General features: G+C 43.4%; 1 non-coding gene across 1 annotated transcript; it reads right to left on the bottom strand.

Annotated features, from left to right (window-relative positions):
• Positions 1 to 8,043: 8,043 nt before the first annotated feature.
• trnap-cgg (transfer RNA proline (anticodon CGG)) lies at positions 8,044 to 8,133 on the bottom strand. The gene is given in 2 exon segments: positions 8,044 to 8,079; positions 8,098 to 8,133. It is a non-coding gene; the product is annotated as a tRNA-Pro (tRNA).
• Between the last annotated feature and the right edge of the window lie 11,820 nt (positions 8,134 to 19,953).

The raw sequence follows: 19,953 nt of genomic DNA, 5'->3' as shown, positions 1-19,953 counted from the left end.
TTTGATCTGTCTCTGCAACAGCGACAGTTCATGTGATTTATTTCCCTCTACTGCAGTTCTGTGTTGCGGCCAGTAGATGTCAGCACACTGTGGTAGACTGAACTTCAGACATCAGAGAGGGATACAACAGACAGGAAATGTTCACATTGCACTGAACCTGGGACGGGGGAATTTCGAAATACTAAATGTGTTGGCCATATCAATTTAGAATCTACCAGTGGCGCAATGGATAGCGAGTTGGGCTTCTCAATGATGGCACGTTAGCCATTCAAAGTTTGTGGGTTTGAGCCCACCAGAGTCGGATTTTGGATCAGATTAGTAACAAACAGTTTGCTACTTCATTGATGTGATTCAGCTTTGGCACCGACATTTCCTGCTCTGCCATCTCTCCATGCTGTTTCTGTTTACTCGGCTCCAAGGGAAACCACTGCTTTCCTTTGTATTGATCAATTAAATACCGATAAATCAGCAATGCTATGCGTTTTAAGTACTTTTGAAGTGAAAGTATTAGTACCAATAGGTATTTTCTTTTGAACCAAGTGGTATTTTGAATCATTGTTGTTTAGAATGGTTAGAATTTCATTATACAAGATTTAATTATTAGTACAGCGCTATTAAAGCATATATTACACCAACTTTTACCTATTTCTGATTGGGGGTAGTATATAGAGAGAAATTTGCTTTTCTTGATATATATTACTGACCTATATCTGGGTGTCCAGGTTTCAATCCCAAAATTTGTCAGTGGTGCAAAACTTGAACATATTATGAACTTTAGTGAGAAGCATATTGATAATCTTCAAGACGATTTGGACAGGCTGGTGGAAGGTGCAGACACGTGACGTATGCAACTTAATTAATGTAAGGAAGTGTGAAGTGATACATCTTGGTCCGAAGATCAAGGACAGGCGATATAAAACAATTTATATTTTACATAAAATCATTTAGCATTCCTAATCCGTATTGCACCTTTACCATGCCAAGATGCCGCAGTCTATTCACCCATCTCAGAACCATTGAATATCCAGACTGAAGTCTGCATTTCACCGTCTACTTGTACAGTGATCATTAAACATTTAGCACTCCCACTTTCCTATGTACCTTCACTCTGCAACGACTCCCTGCTCCGCCTGACAACCCAGTCAATGTCGCACCTTCACTTTGTGCACTGCCCATGGTAGGCTTATCCTGCCCAGTCCCCATTGCGTTTCACCTTGCTCAGTTACATTCGCCAGATTGCAACTGTTCCAACTTTTCTTTTCTCCATTAATAATGAATGAATGAATGGAACCATCCCTTGAATAAACACTGTCACCTTTCAATGTCTAGCGGGTGAGTTTCATGACGTGCTGTGTGTGATTCCCGCCTTTATGCTTCTGTACAAATTTAGTCAAAGGAAAGTTATCCAAATATATCTGCAATTCTCCTTCTCAGTCACAAAAAACTGAGCGGATCATGGATACAGTTTCAATAGTAGCTTTAAAAAGATAGAGAATGGATTAACAAATTTAAAATCCAAGGGTGACATCAATGCCTGAAGTGGTTTTCAGGCTGTGGCGACGAGAAGAACAATGCAGATTATCAATTTGAATTGTTCAAAATCATAGAATGGAGCATCCATTGTTGATGAAAGGAATCTTTAAACTGTGCAGCTGTGCTGTGCTTCAGGAGCTGGTTTTATGGAAATCTCCATTAATCAAAAATGTTGCCTCACCTGGTGAGCATGTCCAGCATTTTCTGTTTTTGTTTCAGATTTCCAGCTTCCAGCTTTGCATTGTGTTCTGTGCAGCTGTTTCCCTGGAACAGGGAACAGGTTCTGATCAGTCCTGTGACAGATAGAGTAGAATGTGTCTCCCGACTATCAAACCCTCGCGGGTTTGATCTCCAAGCTGTACAGGAGAATGAGGAGGAGAGAGAGGGAGGATCATTCTGTGATTAACATATTTCCTGTATAAAGGACACAAAGGTTTGTATTTCCACAGCCGTTTTAACAGACATAAGATGCCCCAAGATGACTTGCAATCAATAAAGTTCCTCTAAATAGTTCTTGACATTTTAACTACGAGAGTTTTGAACTTACCAGTCGTTTCTACGTTGTCAAGAATCCATGTATAGAACTGTAAAGTGAGTTTCCGGCACGCGGCTCTGTGGCGCAATGGATAGCGCGTAGGGCTTCTAAATGATGGCATGTTAGCTATTCAAAGTTTGTGGATTCGAATCCCATCAGAGTTTTGGATCAGATGAGTCACAAACGGTTTGCTCCTTCATTGCTATGATTTCGCTTTTGCTCCGACATTTCCTGCTCTGCCATCTCTCCATGCTGTTCCTGTTTACTCGGCTCCCAGGGAAACCACTGACTCGAGAAGAAATCGCAAACCCCAGCTTTCTTCAAGATTGACATAACATTCGCTGGTTGGGTTAGAAATAGTAATTTTTCAATTAGATATTCCGCTTCCTTGGAAGATAAAGAAGATTAAAGAACACACACGGAACAACAGCAACTTATAAATAACTACAATCAATAACTAAATATCAGTGCCTTGCAAACTGGTGGTATTATTTTGATGTATCTGCTGCGCTTGTCCTTCTCGGCTGCGGTGGTCGTGGGTTTGGAAGGTGCTGGCAAAGAAGCCTTGCTGAGTTGCTACAGTGCATCTTGTAGATGGTGCACACTGCTGCCGTTGTGTGTTGGTAGTGGACGGAGTGAATTTTTATACATGGGAAGCGAATGAAGTGGGATGCTTTGTCCTGGATGGTGCCAAACTGTAGAGCTGTTCACGCTGCATTCACCCAGGCAAGTTATCCCAGGAAACCGAGTATTCCGGTTTCCTCCCACAGTCCAAAGACGAGCAGGTTGGGTGGATTCGCCATGCTAGGTTGTCTTTTGGTCCCCAAGGTGTTTGTATCGGTAGATTAGCGGGGTGCAAAGCTCCTGTGTGCGATTCTCTGTCGGAGAGTCGGGACAGGCTCGATGGGCAGAATGGTCTCCTTCAGCACTGTCGGGATTGTGTGATTCTAAGGCCATTTGACTGTGTTAGAAATTCCCTGAGGAAAAAAAAATGGAAAACTGTGTTTGTAGAATTTCCAGCATTGGTTTTATTGCAGAATATTTTTTTTGACTGCAAAATGATGAAAATAACTGAATTGTAAAAATAAACAGTCGAGATGTTCGTGGTGAGTCTCGAAATCTGTGTTTGTTTCATCTTTGTAGATCATCCACTGGAAAGGGAAAGACAATATTGATTCGCAAGAAAGGGACATTGTAACTTGAGCAATTGCAATGAACACTTGAAAGATCACGTGAAAGTAATCAAGGCACTGCTCGTGTCCGTGAAACCAGGATCTACCTGTTACTAGACAGGCGCTTTAACCAACTCAGCTGCAGAGCCTGGTACTGCTACTCCTGGTGCAGCAGAATGCTGGAAAAACGCTCCAGATCTGGTGGTGTTTGTGAAAAAGAGATACTGCCAGATCTGGAACGTATCTGAGAAAATAGAGGTAGTTCACATTTCAGATGCAGACCTTTCACGGGAACGACCGTTTCTCTCTCCCTCGATGCTATGGGATCTCGGATAGATTCATGAAACAAAATAATTGAATCCCACAGTGGCCCATCAAGACTGCACCGATTTCCCTGTAAACATTTCAAATCTGCCTTTCCCCGACATAGAACAAGCACATCAGAGGGAATCGCAAACATCACTCAGTGAAACTCTTCCGCTCAACATTGAGCGGTTTATCGTGAGCTGGTTCCATTTACTGTTTTCAGACACACATCTGGTATGAAAGTAGCCGTCTTCAAGATTTGATTCACACATATAGTTTACTGCTCGAAAGTTGATCTTTTTTAAATACTTCATTCATACGGGATATGTGTGTCACTGGCCCGGGAAGCATTTATTGTTCAATTTAAATACTTCTCAGTCATTGGCGATGAACTCATTCTTGAGCCACTGCAGTCCATGTGCACATACACTGCTGTTCGGAAGGGAGTTGCAGGAATGCGAGCAAGCCACAGCAAATGCGATACATTTCCAAGTCAGGATGCAGTGGACCTTGCAGGTCGTCGTTGTTTCTCTGCATCTGCTGCCAGGTGAGAGATGCCTTGGGTTTAGAAGGTGCTTCACGACGGAAAAATCACTGCCAAGAGCGAGATTTGAACAGACGTCTCCAGAGGAGACTGCAACCTAAACGCAGCGCCTTAGACCGCTCGGCCATCCTGACTACATTGGAGCTCGCCTAAAAACTCTGCACAAATCGATTTGAATTACATCTTGATTGTTATTACATTTAAAAGTCGATGTGTATTTTTCCATTTGTCAATCCCAGCCAGAGGCCCGTATCTGAGTCCCATCCTTCTCCAAGCCGCCGGGGGGGGGGGGGGGGGAGCAGTTTCTCATTGCTGCATTGTTCTGTTTGCCCAAATCAACAAAGACCCAATTCCCGCCCTACTTGTTCTTTACATGAAGGTGTTGAGAGTGTCAGATCTGAGCAACATGAAATATTCAATTGTAGAGTTACATCCTTGCGACAGGAATATCTCTCCACAGCTGCTTTCGGAGCTGCTGAACATTTCCAGCATTTCCTCTTTCTGATTTTGTACCGTCATTTCAGGAGTTCATTTACTGACAACCCAAAACTTGTCTCTTGGACGCAGCTCCAGATACAGGTTTTCTGTGATCTTCTCACAGACAAGTTCACTCTTCACTTTCCTACACACATGCTTTAAAATCGGCTGTTTTACACTCAGCTCCCTGCGGCATTGCGTTCAAACCTCACCACACCTCCCATCCGCCCATCAGGGTCACAAGGGTACAAGTATTTTTAAATAAGAATTCATCGGTGCAAAGGGATCACAGTGTTTGTGAGGGAATATAGGGGATTAATCCATACTCACAAGCAGAATTAAAATGAGTTAATCTCTCTCTCACACGCACACTCACATAAACACTCACACATCCACCGCCACGGCAGATGGTGAAATTCGACATCAATAAAAGTGTCTGGAATTAATGACCTTGAATCGATTGTCGTAGAAAAAAAACAACTGATAAACTGATGTTCTTTAGGGAAGGAATTCTTACCTGGTCTGGCCTGAATGTGACTCCCGACCAGCAGCAATGTTATTGACTCTGAGCTGCCCTCAAAGGTGGCCCAACAAGTCACTCAGTTGGAGGGAAATTTGGAGGCGATGTCTTTGTGGTATTATCGCTGGAATATTGATCCCGAAACTCAACTAATTTCAGTGGGGATCCGTGCTCAAATCCCACCACGGCAGCTGGTGGAATTTGAATTCAATGCAAAATATTTGCAATCAAGAATCTATTTATGCTTTCGTGCATTGTGCATTATCGGAATAACCATTTGGTTCACCAGTGCCCTTCAGGGAGCGACATCTGCCGTTCTTGTCCAGTCTGGCCTACATGTGACTCCAGAGCCACAGCATTGTGGTTGACTCTCAACTGCACTCGGGCAACTGTGATTGGGCAATAAATGCTGGCCAGCCAGTGACGCCCAAGCCCCATGAATGAACACAAAAAAAGGTTGGCCCAGTCAGCGACGCTGAAAAAAATATATCGGAGATTCAAAATGACGAGATGCATCAACTGGTTTACAATCCCAGAGCTTGCAAATACAGAATGAATTCCAACTAATTTACAGATCCGGGAGCTGACGGTTAGACCAAATCGCTTGTGCACGCACAATTCCACAGACAGAATGAGAAAGATCCCAACCCCCACACAGCAGCAGATAATGAAAAACGCAGTTTAACTATGACCCTGATGTGGCGATGCCGGCATTGGACAGACGTGGGCATATTAAGAAGTCTCACAACACCAGGTTAAAGTCCAACAGTTTTATTTGGAATCATGAGCTGTCGGAGCGCTGCTCCTTCAAGAGGAACGTTGCTTATTTGGGACTAAAACAATGAAAATTAGTAATTCTAGTTGTTTACTTTCTTCTTTAAATATTGTTCAATTGTTTATAGTTAAGTTGCTTCATTTGTTAGAGTTGGTTTTAAACTGTGACTTAAACAAACATCTTGCTGTAAAAGATCTTTAATTTGTCAGTAGAATTACTTTCTGATCCAGTCTCCTAACTCTTAAACACAAGCTTCTAAACCCACGATCGTGACCATCTAGAAGAACAAGAGGAGCAGATACCTGGGAGCACCTCCACCCAAATGTTCCCCTCCAAGTCACTCACCATCTTGATTTGGAAGCATATCACCGTCCTACACTGTCACTTGATGCTGCTATTGCTTCTTTTGACAATTACCTCCAATATCTTCCCTCTGGGTCTCGATCCTACTAACAATGAGAACAAATTTCTATCAATCTCCCATGAGGATTTGCATATTTTTCCCAATTCTCCTCTGAACCTTCTCTTCTCTGAGTAGAGAAGTCGCAGCGTATCCAACCATTCTCAGGAACTGAAGTTCTTCATCAATTGAACTATTCTGGTGAAACATTTCTGCTACCTTCTGAAATCTTTTATATTGTTTTTTTTAAATTTGCTCTCCAGAAAATGGAAACAATATCCACTTGAAACCGAACTCGATTTAAATGCAGGCTTAACATAGTTTCTATACTTTTGTACTCTGTGCCCCATTAATAAAAAGCAAGGCACCGTCTGATTTATTATAATCACTCTGCTCACCATCCTGTGTACAGTTCTGGACACGCTATTATAGAAAGGATATTATTAAAATAGAAAGAGTGCAGCAAAGATTTACCAGAATGCTACCAGGACTTGATGGTTTGAGTTACAAGGAGAGGTTGGATGCACTGTGATTTTTTACTCTAGAGCTCAGGGGTGGTCTCATTGAGGTCTACAAAATAATGAGTGGCCTTGATTAGCTGGACAGTCAATATCTTTTCCCAAAGGTAGGGGAGTCTAAAACTAGAGGGCATAAGTTTCAGGTGAGTGCGGGCGGGTGGGGGGGTGGGGGGGGGGGCGGTGGCGGGGGAGCGGGGGGGCGGTGGATACAAAAGGGTGCAGCGGGGCAATTTTTTCACACAGAGGGTGGTGCGTGTCTGGAAAAAGCTGCCAGAGGTAGTCATAGAGGTGGGGACAATTTTGTCTTTTAGACAGTTACATGAGTAAGATGGGTATCGAGGGATATGGACCAAACGCAGGCAATTGGGATTAGCTTAGTCGTTAAAAAAGGGCGGCATGGACAAGTTGAGTCGAAGGGTTTGTTTCCATGCTCTAAACCTCTATGCCAATCCCTGTCAACTTGGGAGATGTATGTACTTATTTGCCTCTTTAGAATTGCACCATGTATTTAATGTTTTGAATCTGGGAACTTCCTTCAAAGCAGATCAATTCACATTTTGATACATTTAATTTAATCTGCCGCATCAAAAATTCCCATGCTTTTGGAAGTTTATGTAAACCGCATGAACGGCATTACCCTCATCAACACTCTCGGTTACCACTTCAAAATACTCGAGATAGTTAGTTGAAAACATTGTTACCTTACTAAATCCGAAATTGGAAAGTTATTTCCAATTTTTTCGCAATTACAGATCATTTCCTTCAGTATCCTTAGATGCATGTCACTCGGTCCTCGTGTCGAATCAAATACGGACAGCCTCTCCAAATCTCCTCTTCACTGAGTTAATTGCCTCTGGAGTGGAATGCCGAACAGCATCACAAAGATTCACTTCCTGCTCAGTGAAATGCCTGGAGCAGAGTTAAAATATAATCAATTCAAAACCAAACTGTGACCCCCAGCTTTGTCAGACTGCAATTTCTTTCTGACTAAAATACAATTGAACACACGATGCAAGAATCCCTGACGCGATAAGCAATGGACAGTCCTGATTGATTCATTGGGATAAGTTTACAGTCTGGTTACGTGGGTGAACATTCTTGAAAACTTTTCATTTTCTCCATGTGCAGCATTGGGAAAATTGTCGCGAGGTGTTGCAGGATTTCAAACCTGATCTCGAGATATGTAAGTCCCGCCATCTAAAACGGAACGTATTTTGTTCAGATCAACGACCAGCATTTGGGATCAAAACTGGCAGCAAGCGAGGGCTCGTCCGGGATTTGAACCCGGGACCTCTCGCATGATCAGACGACGAAATCCCCGAAGCGAGAATCATACCACTAGACCAACGAGCCGCTGGCAAGCAGGCTCCTCAACCAATACACTTCTGCTCACTAGCTGTCTTTACAGACAATGTCATAACAATGGAAAATTGAAGAAAAACACAGCAGACTCACGGGGAAATGTGATCCTTTTTGTCTTAGACCCTGAAAATTCAACCAGATGTTCAATGTTGGGATTGTAGTTTCTCTCAGCGAAAGAAATTCCCATCACGTCAGTTCAAAGATTGTTGTGAAGAACCGACATGAGCAAAGTGTGGAAGACCACAGCTGCATGTGTTCAAATACAGAGAAGTTATTTGTTAAACGTTCCGTAGATTAATGATGAGAGTGAGTTTTAAACTCACCCGTGTAGACCATCGCTAAAACCGTTCGGCCATCTCCTCAGTCACGCAGGAGCTTGGAAAAAGGCTTCCATCCATTTGATTTTCGATCCATGAATATTTGGGGAAGAAGGTCACCCTCACCATCGCTCCTGGATGCCCAGCCAGATGGAATATGTTGGAAATGTAGTTGCTGCAAAACAGAGGAAATTTCCATCCCAGCAGGTCACCTTCTATTGCCTTTTAGCTCTGATAAAGGGTCAGCTGGACTCGAAACGTCACCTCTTTTCTCTCCTTACAAATGCGACCAGACCCGGGAGATTTTCCAGCATTTTGTCCATTGTTCATTAACATTTCTGATTTTACAATTGCGTTGCGAAAAGATGGTTGATAAGCTTAGGGAGACAATAAAAGTATGTTTGCACTGGATCTTCATGTAGCGGCTGGCTCACCTCACTGGCCAGAGGGCATGATTCTTGCTTGGGGTAATGACATTACAATGCTGGAGGTCTCCGGTTCAAATCCTGCATGATCCCAGACACAATTTAAAAAGAAAGTTCTTCGCAATGGAGATGGCGACAATGAACAAAAGTTGGGGCAGAGCTCATCTCCCGAGAAATCATTGCAGAGAAGAAACCATACAGTCTGACAGAGTTGGCAATCCCACGGTTTTGTTTTATTTTTTCCACATTTTGGTATTACTCTGGTTCTCCCACTGAGCCTTGAGGATTGGTGCGTTTCAGCAATCCAGTTCAGGGGAAATTAACAATTAGGATACATACACAAGAACACTGGAAACAGGAACAGAAGTAGGCCATTCGGCCCCACGAGCCTGCCCCGCCATTCAATAAGATCATGGCTGATCTGTTTGTGGTTCAATTTCCACATTCCCATCTACCTCCGATAACCTTTGATTCTGTTGCCGAACAATAATCTATCCATCTCTGCCTTAGTAAATATTTAGTACCCTGCCTCCACCGCCTTCTGAGTCAGAGAGTTCCAAAGTCGCACAATACTCTGAGAGAACAAAATTCTCCTCACCTCAGCCCGAAAAGCGGAAGATCAGTTTTCTTTAAGTGTCTGTTTTTCTGAATTCACCCACAACTGGAGACGTCCTTTTCACGTGTATCTTCTGAAGGTCATTCAAGATCTGATGTACATCGAGCAAGTTACCTCCAATTCAGCCAGTTTGCGTTACCTTTCAGCCTAGTAAATCTCGTCTGCACTGTCCACCCACTCAGTTATCAAACTAGTAAAGCTTTCTGGACCGTTTCCAACGCAATTACATCCTTCATAGAATATGGATACCAAAATTTCGCACAATGGTCGAGATACTTCACAAATGACCTGTACAACTGAAGCATAATATTCGTTTCTTTCATGGTCAATTGCTTGTAATAAAGCAAACATTCAATTAACCTTCTTTATTACTTGCTGTACCTGCATACTAATTATTTGCGCCTCATGCACTAAAACACCGAGACCCCCTCTGCAACTTCGAATTCCACAACCGTTCTATATTTGAGTAATAATCTGATTTTGTACTCCTTCTGCCAAAATAAATAACTTCACATTATATTCCAGTTGCCAGGCTTCAACCCATGTCCAGAACTCGTCTATAACTAGCTGCATGCTCCTTCTGTCCTCTTCACAACTCACTTTCCTCGATGTATTGTGTCTCCTGCAAATTCTGCTCCTATGCTTTCATGCTGTGGACTGGGGTAGCTGAGCTTCTATTGAAAGACAACTCCCAGACACAAAGGTCTGAATGATCTTTTCCTGTGCTGTAACTATTCTATGTGTATCGATGTAGGAGTCATTCTGTGTCACTTGGTGTGTGGTACAGGATTTGAGTGTGGAATTCATTGTCTATCTGTCAGTCACTGTGGGTGTGTATGAGTGAATGATTCATTCTGTGTGACTCTGTCTTTGCAAATACTTTGTAAATCTGGAGTAATTCAATAAATAATATACCTAAATGAAATTGGGTCAATTAGTTCTAATTGGTAAACTGCTCGACACACCCCTCCTTCCAGATTTCCATTAATTACAGCTGCGCTAATCGTCTCCAATTTTCTGGACGACAGCAAATTGCAAATGTTGCCGATCCAATCATAATTTAACAGTGATTTTTAGAGTGGATTTATTGATTACATTACGAGGTCTGTCCTATCCCATCCCATTATTAATTCTTCATATTGACCTGTTCCTGCAATATCGAAACTTTATGTGAATATCTTCCCTCTGTTGAAGTTCTGGTTTCGGCGAGTAGATGCCAGCAAACTCGGGTAGAACGAAGCTCACGTATTAGAGAGGGACAAACAGACAACACTTGTTCATGTTCTGTTGGCGATGAGAAGTTTTAGCAACACTAATATTGAACGTGGCTTTTAATGGCATTTACTTTGTAACAAACATTTGTTGTCGTTGGCTGTCCATCGATTCGAGGATAACATCCACTCAGGTCCGTAAGTTTCTCCTATGGATCTTCATGTGAGTGAACGGGGCGATTCTCGGCCCACAGATCTTTGGACACATGGGACAGGATGTCCCACGAGGTAGTGGGATCAAGAGCGCAGAATTAGCTTCCTGTTACTTTCTTCTCTGCCGCCATTCTGCCTCATCATTAAGATCCTGTGACTCAAAGCGTGCTGCAGCTTGGGGGACCGATTTTGGCCATTTTGAACGATGACTAACAAACTGCTCCCAGTCATCAGCATGAATGAATCGCTTCAACCTGGAGGACGTCGGGGAGGCATTGCTGGTACAATTCCTCTCGTACACTTAGGATTCTCTGATACACTGGAGCAGTTACCTCATTGTGCTGAAACCACCAACAGTCAACGACATATATGAGAGAGTGAGATACATTCTTATCTGCCCTTCTCTGGTCCATTTTATCGAAATCTTTCACTAATTTCAAGCCCAGAATGAGGCCACCCCTCAGCCTTGTTATTACAAGAAAAGAAAGATGCAAACAGTCAAAACTTTACTAGGCCTTTCCTTTGTTCTTAATGATTCTTCTTTTTATGGGCTGTGGATTTCACCTGCAGGACCAACATTTGTTGCCCTTCCCGAATTGCCCTTCAACTGAGAGTGGCTTGCTCGCCCATTTCAGAGGGCAGGTAAGAGTCACCCACATTGCTCTGGCTCTGGAGACACATGTGCCCAGACCAGGTAAGGAGGGCACACTTATTTATCTAAAGTGCACTGGTGAACCAAATGAGGTTTTATAACAATCGACGGTAGTTTCAAGGCGGCCATTACTGAGACCCAGTTTTTCAATTCTAGATTGATCAAATCAGTGAATTTAAATTTGACCAGCTGCCATGGTGGGATTCACTCCGTGTCCGCAAATATTAGTGCGGGCCTCTGGATTACCAGCGCAGTGACATTGCCTTTCATCCCTGTAAACAAAAACAGTTCATTCAGTTCATTATTAAACCTCTTCCTGAGGAGAATAGATTCCCCTCCCCACAGAATTCTATGAAATCTATTGCTGCAAAGCCTGTTGCTCCATTCGGGAGCATCAATAATTTATTAAGATTACACAGATGAGATTGATTTCTCAGGAGCTCAATAAATTAATGATATGAGAAAATTGAATGAAGCAGACAACAATGAAATACTTCCTGAAAAGGCGCCCTGCAATGTTTGCAAGAAAATGCTAAACTAATAGTTGATAAGTAACATGGTGGTTTTCCGGATCTTTTCTGCATAATGCGACGGTGACAGGACACGAAACTACAATCTTCTGATAACAGCGTAATCACGAAGTCTTATCCATTAGGCCACGCGATCAGCACATGTATTGATGCAGAGGGTGTTACTGCCATGTGAATAACTACCGTGGTTATATTCATTCTCAGTTCTATTTTTGGATGCTCCGCTGCTTTCCATATACCAGAAACTCGAAGGGAAATCTCCAGCTGCTCTAACCTGCAGAAAACTAAAGTCCACTTCTAACATTCCTGGGTGCTGTCTGTGTGGAGTTTGAAATCAAAAGAGAAAATGCTGGAAAATCTCAGCAGGCCTGGCAGCATCTGTAAGGAGAGAAGGTGCTGACGTTTCGAATCCAGATGACATTTTGTATGGAGTTTGCACGTTCTCCCCGTGTCTGCCTGGGTTTCATTCAGGTGTTCCGGTTTCCTCCCAGTTTCAACAAGGTGCAGATTAGGTGGATTGGCCAGACTATATTGACCCTTAGTGTCAGGGGGATTAGCAGGGTCATTACGTGTGGTTACAGGGATGGGGAGGGATTCTCTGTCAGAGAGTCGGTGCAGAATCAGTGGGCAGAATGGCCTCCTACCGCACTGTAGGGATCCTATGCCTCCAACACATCCTGCCTTAAACATTCAACACCTATCCCCGAATCTCCGTGCTCGCAGTTAATGTAGCAACTTCCCCTATGTGCCTTAGTTCAATATGTTTTTTACACGTCTCTTACACCACTCAATCTCGTGTGCTGCAAAGAGAAAACGCTCCGAATTATCCAACCAAACCTTGTAGCTAAAATCTCACATCGCTGGGTCCAAACCAGTAAATCTCCTTTTCTCCCTCCTAAGGACCCTCACACAATTTCTAAAGTGTGGTTACCAGGTCTCGTTGTGATTCTAAAACAGCCGCAGTTGATCCGAGCTTTATAAAGATTGAGCATAGCTTCCCTTCTTTTATATTCAGTGTCCTAATTAATGAGGCCGAAGATGCAATCCACTTCCCGAACGACTCACTCAAAATCTCCTCACGTTCAAAGATCTCTCTAAACCTCAGGTTCCTCTGATCCTGCAATCCTGTGTAGAACTGGAGCATTCAGAGTGGCAGGGTGGCACAATCATTGACACAGTGGTTAACATATTGCCTCACAGGTTCCATTCCGGCCTCAGTTCACTGTCAGCTTGGAATTTGCATTTTCTCCCCATGTTGCATAGGTTGCCTCCAGGTTCCCTCGTTTTCCCCACACAGTTCAAATATGTGCGGGTTAGGCTGATTGACCATGGATTGAATGCATAGTGTCAGTGGGATGAGACGGGTAAATGTGTGGGGTTATGGGAATAGGGCCTGGGTGGGATTGTCGTCAGTACAGACTCGATGGGCCAAAGTGCCTCCTTCTGTACTGCAGGGGTTCTATGTTCTGTTGCCTCTTTCCATCCCTTCTATCAGAATGCAGCACTGTTCCTGATTGTGGGATGAATAATGTGTTTCTACTACAATATTAGTCAGAGCTAAGACTGCAGCTTCTGTTTCTCCAAACCGGAATTTACAAGGACTTTTGGCATTGATACATTATCTAGCCGAGCAGACTCTGTCTCTGTCTATCCCTCCACCCACTCTCATCAACTCTTTATGAAGGCTGAATATTGTTTAGTGTCTGAATGCACATAATATGTATCTACATCTGATCATATAGAATTCAGCTTGTGAACAAGATCATCATTTCAACCAGTTCCGGGGTAACCCAGGCACAGCTCTGATTGGCTGCAACCCCCGAATCTGGGGAACTGACACAGTGAACATCGCCGGCCTCAGAGGCTTTAACAGTTACTGAGCTGTGAAACTCCAACTAATCCCCGATAATCCACAGCACAGAGCGAGAGAGGAAAGCCTGCCCTGGGAGCTGTCAATCTGAACATAAGAACATAAGAAATAGGAGCAGGAGTAGGCCATCTGGCCCTTCGAGCCTGCCCCGCCATTCAACAAGATCATGGCTGATCTGAAGAGAATCAGTTCCACTTACCCGCCTGCTCCCCATAACCCCTAATTCCCTTATCGATCAGAAAACTATCTACCCGTGATTTAAACATAATCAACGAGGAAGCTTCCACCACTTCAATGGGCATAGAATTCCAGAGATTCACTACCCTCTGAGAGAAGATGTTCCCCCTCAACTCTGTTCTGAACCGCACCCCCCCTCCCCTTATTTTGAGGCTGTGCCCTCTAGTTCTGGTTTCCCTTCTAAGTGGAAAGAATCTCTCCACCTCTACCCTATCCAGCCCCTTCATTATCTTATATGTCTCTATATGATCACCCCTCATCCTTCTAAACTCCAACGAGTACAGACCCAATCTGTTTAATCTCTCCTCATAAGCTACACCCCTCATCTCCGGTATCAACCTGGTGAACCTTCTCTGCACTCCCTCCAAGGCCAATATATATTTTCACAAATAAGGGGCCCAAAACTGCACACTGTACTCCAGTTGCGGCCTCACCAGTGCCTTGTACAGTTGCAGCAAGACCTCCCTGCTTTTATATTCTATCCCCCTCGTGATAAAGGCCAACATTCCATTCGCCTTCTTGATCACCTGCTGCACCTGCAGACTGAGTTTTTGCGATTCGTGCACAAGGACCCCCAGGTCCCTCTGCACAGTCGCACGATGTAATTTTTCTCCATTTAAATAATATTCCAATTTACTATTATTTCTTCCAAAGTGGATAACCTCACATTTGCTAACGTTATATTCCATCTGCCAGATCCTCGCCCACTCGCTCAGCCTATCCAAATCTCTCTGCAGACTTTCCGCGTCCTCCACGCAAACTGAGACATAGTTTGACTTGTCAATGTGCAAATGTGAATATTGTGTCAGAGAGAGTGTGTTGAAGGGGCGGCTGGGTTAGACTAATGTTATTGTGTTTGTGTGTCCGCCCTCAGCGCCGGATCTCGCCGTCCTTCTGGTGTCAAATCGCAAGATTTCCTGGCATAGGATCGCGCTGTTCCCTTGCTCAGGCCTGAAGAGAAAATTTAATGGAAAATGTTCGTCGATTGCAAGATTTCAGTTGACAAACGGAGAATAAGTCAGCGCTGGACTGAGAGAGCGCGATCAATGCAGCAAAGAGACGGGTTGAAATGGAAATTGCTGCCCGGAATTCGGATGGAACTTTCTCAACAGGAAATATTCGGATTTCAGTAACAGAAATAATTAGTCTGAGAATGCGAAATGTCAAGTTTTAATTGTAATGGGATAGATTGTGAGGAGAGACAAACACAGAGAGGCTGGCGGAGCCGGGAGCTGACAGCAGCTTGTCTCTGCTCCGTCCGCTCTCTGTCTTTAAATTACTCTGTACCGCCACCACTGGTTTCATTTCGGATCCAGTTCTGACTCTCACACACATTTTCCACACACTCTCATATGTCATTGTTTAAAAAGGGCTGCCGGGAAAAGCCTGGGAATTACAGGCCAGTGAGCCTCACAGCTGTGGTGGGTAAGTTGTTGGAAGGTATTTTGAGAGACAGGATCGACAGGCATTTAGTGACGCAACGACTGATTAGGGACAGTCAGCATGGCTTGGTGAGTGGAAAACCATGTCCCACAATTTTGATTGAGTTTTTTGAAGGGGTAATCAAGTGCAGTGAACTTGATGTTGCCTACATGGACTTTAGCAAGGCCTTGACAAGGTACCACATGATAGGGTGTTGCATCAGGTTCAATCTCACGGAATCCAGGGTAGCTAAATGGATACAAAATTGGCTTGATGACAGAAAGCAAAGGGTGCTTGTCGAGGGCTGTTTTTCAAACTGGAGACCTGTGACCAGCGGTGTGCCTCAGGGACCGATGCTGGGTCCGCTGTTATTTGTTATTTATATTAATGATTTGGATGAGAATACAGGAGGCACGGTTAGTAAGTTTGCAGATGACACCAAGATTGGTGGCATAGTGGAGAGTGAAGAAGGTTATCTCTGATTGCAACGGGATCTTGATCAATTGGGCCAGTGGGCTGACGAATAGAGTTTAATTTAGATAAATGCGAAATGATGCATGTTGATAGATTGAACCAGGCAAGACTTCCTCAGTTAATGGTAGGGTGTTGGGAAGAGTTACAGGACAAAGGGATCTTGGGGTACAGGTTCATAGCTCCTTGAAACTGACGTCACAGGTGGACAGACTGGTGAAGACGGCATTCAGCATGCATGGTTACATTGGTCAGAACATGAAATACAATAGATGGGACGTCTTGTTGAAGTTGTACAAGACCTTGGTAAAGCTACACTTGGAATACTGTGTACAGTTCTCGTTACCCTAATGTAGAAAGGATATTATTAAACTGGAAAGAGTGCAGAAGAAATTTACTGGCATCTAACGGGACTTGATGGTTTGAATTATAAGGAGAGGCTGGGTAGATTGGGACTTTTTCCTCTGGAGCGTAGAAGGCTGAGGTATGATCTTATAGGGGTCTATAAAATAATGAGGGGCATAGATTAGCTAGATAGTCAATACATTTTCCCAAAATTAGGGGAGCCTAAAACTAGAGGCCATAGGTCCACGTTGAGAGGGGTGAGATACCAAAGAGTCCAGAGGGGCATTTTTTTTCATAGAGAGGGTGGTGACTGTCTGGAACAAGCTGCCAGAGGTAGTAGTAGAGGCGGGTATAATTTTGTCTTTTAAAAAGCGTTTAGACAGTTACAGGGGCAATATGGGCACAGAGGGATATGGGCCAAATGCGGGCAATTGGGACTATCTTAGGTGTTTTAAAGAAAAGGGCGGCATGGACGAGTTGGGCCGAAGGGGCTGTTTCCCTACTGTAAACCTCTATGACTATATGACTCTGTCATCTTGTCGGCTTGGTGCATATTGTACCAGAAATATATCGTGTGCGTAAACAAGACAACAACTGCTTTCTGAACGAGCTGTCCAGCTCGATTCAATCTGTCAGAAATTATTGGACGTCTTTTAAAGCAACATCGGTTTATTTGCAATATTCTCTAATCTCTGAATATATACCATCAATTTGTCGCTTGTGTTTGGGATCCTGGGAAAAGCGAGCACTTAATCCAGACATCTTGAAATCAATTCTAACATGGAATTTCCATTGATGTCTTATTATTCTCAAGAATCCTCTTTCACTAACGTCCCAATATGACTATTCCTCCCTATTTTTCACGTGCTCCTTCCATTCCCAAACTGTTATCACCAGGAAGACCGAACGCTCAGCTTGTTGCAATGTGTTTGAATGAACACGATGTCATATCATATCCCCAGCATTTTGAATTTCTCATTCATTCAATGCATTCTGGTGAAATGCTTTTCTTATGTCCTGTGTGTCATTACATAAGAATCTTACTCTGACAAGAGACCTTGTTTTGCTCTTATGCTGCTATGTTTATTTTCTTTCACGTTATGATTTTTCTCATGGAAGTTACAGCACAGAAGCCATTCGGCCCATATTGTAGATGCCAGCTGAGAACACCCTGGTGCCCATTCCAATACCAACTTCCTGCGCCCGGCTCACAGCACAGATCCAGCTTTTCATAGAAAAAAAATACTGAAAATTACGATTCATTCCCGTGGACTGCCCTGGAGAAGGTAATTAAACATTTAAAATGAGAACCGCTGCGAGCAGGTTTCCAACCTGCGCATGGAATCCCCGCTGTGGTTCGAGTCCAACACCTTAACTGCTCAGCCACCACAGCGGCTTATCCGTACGAATGATGTAACCACTTCAGAAACATTCATAGCAACTTCGTCAGGCACCCAGATTATGCAAAGCACAGCGTGTGAGGTGAAATCTGTTTGTCTCTCTCTTTTTGGTATCTTTATCTTTGATTATGAATTCACTTATTAGTTCAGAGATTTTCGTCTATTTCAATATTTTTTTCAGCATAAAAAATTGAAGCCGAATTTAACATCGGCAAAAAAAAACAAGTTAAGTCCATTTTAATTCACAACCGGCAAACATTGCGTTCGAACTGTTTGTGCCCACATGCTTTGAAACGCAAGAAGCCGTGGATAAGGTGACAATTGATTAATACGATTAGCGGGAATTGAACCCAGGTCAACTGCTTGGAAGGCAGCTATGCTCAGCACTATACCACCATCGCTGTGTTGTTTAAGTGCCCGTTAATTTCATTAGTTATAATTATGGAACTACCTGAATTGCTGATTTCATCAGACACCAGGTGTGTCCAAAGCACACGTTCATAAACTGAACTTGGCTTGTCTCGTTTTTCTGGACTGTTTAACTTACCTTTTTTACTGTGGTTTCTGACTGAGAACTCATTGATTAGTTTTGAGGCCTGTTCTTCCATTGAAACAAAGTTTACACTGAAAGCAAATTGAAGCTGGATTTACCGTTCGTAACTCATTGATAATAAGAATATTCATTCAGTGAGTCCCATTTTACGAGTGACCCTCTTCTGTTCTGACCTGCGATAGCTAATTAAATAAGTCACCACTGTGATGGTCAGGAACTGGCGTTTGGTCAACTGCTCGCACAGACACCACGACACCACCATCGCTCACCTGACTCTGCAACTTCCCCTGTATTTACGGAACTAATACACAAGGAACGAATTGGCACAGAAATCAAAGATTCGAGAATCCTATAACCGACGTTCCGTTTCGCGGAGTTTTACATTTTCCGTAGATCGGGGTGAGCAGGATCGCCCAATCAGAAAGCAGATCTCTGGAACATGGAATTTGATTGATATCATGTTTTACAATCATTTTAATCGGTAAAGTACCACGTTGATGTTATTTCACTCCAATCCAAAAAAGGTTCTGAATGAATCGTTAACTTGCGTTCAGCCAGGAGATGGCGGCAGTGAACAATAATTTGGACTTGCTGTTTGTGTCCACACATCTGGACAGGAATGGACCTGCTGTTGCCGCGTAGTTGGCCAAGCAAGAGGCACAGATACTGACCAACTGCACCCGCTCCAAATAGATTCACAAAATTTCTGAACAAACGGAAAACAAGCGCAACTGATCTTTTAAGAAGATATGACAATCTCTGAAAGCATTATATTCACACATCTTCAAGAATCAATTTGCTGTAACTAATTCAATATGAACCGTTTCGATGTCAGCCCTATGCATGGCCAGTTCTCAAACAGGCATTGACTGGTTAGAAGTTTTAATGTTATCAGAGAACAGTCATCAATATTCTCAGAAAAGTGAAACTGCCACCCCGAACTTCATAGAGTACCTACAGTACAGAAAGAGGCCATTCGGCCCATCGATCCTATGCCAACAACATGCAGGCCCTATCCCAGTAACCCCACGTATTTAACATGCTAATGCTCCTGATACTAAGGGGCAATATAACTTGACCATTCCACCTAACCCGGCGCTAATTTTCATGGCGGAACGACCGATTCTGGAAAGACAAAATCTGCCACTAGTGCCGCAAATGAAACTAAATCTGCTTTGGAGCTTCTGAAATCACATGGTTTCATGGTGGCAACTCCTACCCAAAGCTGGTGTCCTAATTTGAATCGGTTGTCAGCTCGGGTTTCTCATTTGGATGAAGAATACGGAATGGTGCTGGACTATTCACCCTTCAAACCTGTGGAACTCTGTGTCTTACCTTCACATGGTTCGTGAACCTCAAAATAAGTGATCAGTTCATCCTCAATCAGTCAAGTCGGAGACAGAGTTTTAAATGTCATAACAATAAAGATGGAATGCAAATCGATTTGTGCAGAGATTTTAAACATTGACGTCGCTGGTCAGGATGGCCGAGCGGTCCAAGGTCACAATCTCCACTGGAGGAGAGGGTTCAAATCTCACTCCTGACCTTA

The sequence above is a fragment of the Mustelus asterias genome, unplaced genomic scaffold, assembly GCF_964213995.1.
Source record: "Mustelus asterias unplaced genomic scaffold, sMusAst1.hap1.1 HAP1_SCAFFOLD_1442, whole genome shotgun sequence".
Classification (NCBI taxonomy): domain Eukaryota; kingdom Metazoa; phylum Chordata; class Chondrichthyes; order Carcharhiniformes; family Triakidae; genus Mustelus; species Mustelus asterias.
The sequence above is the reverse complement of the archived record's forward strand: the minus strand, read 5'-3'. Positions and strand labels throughout refer to the sequence as shown.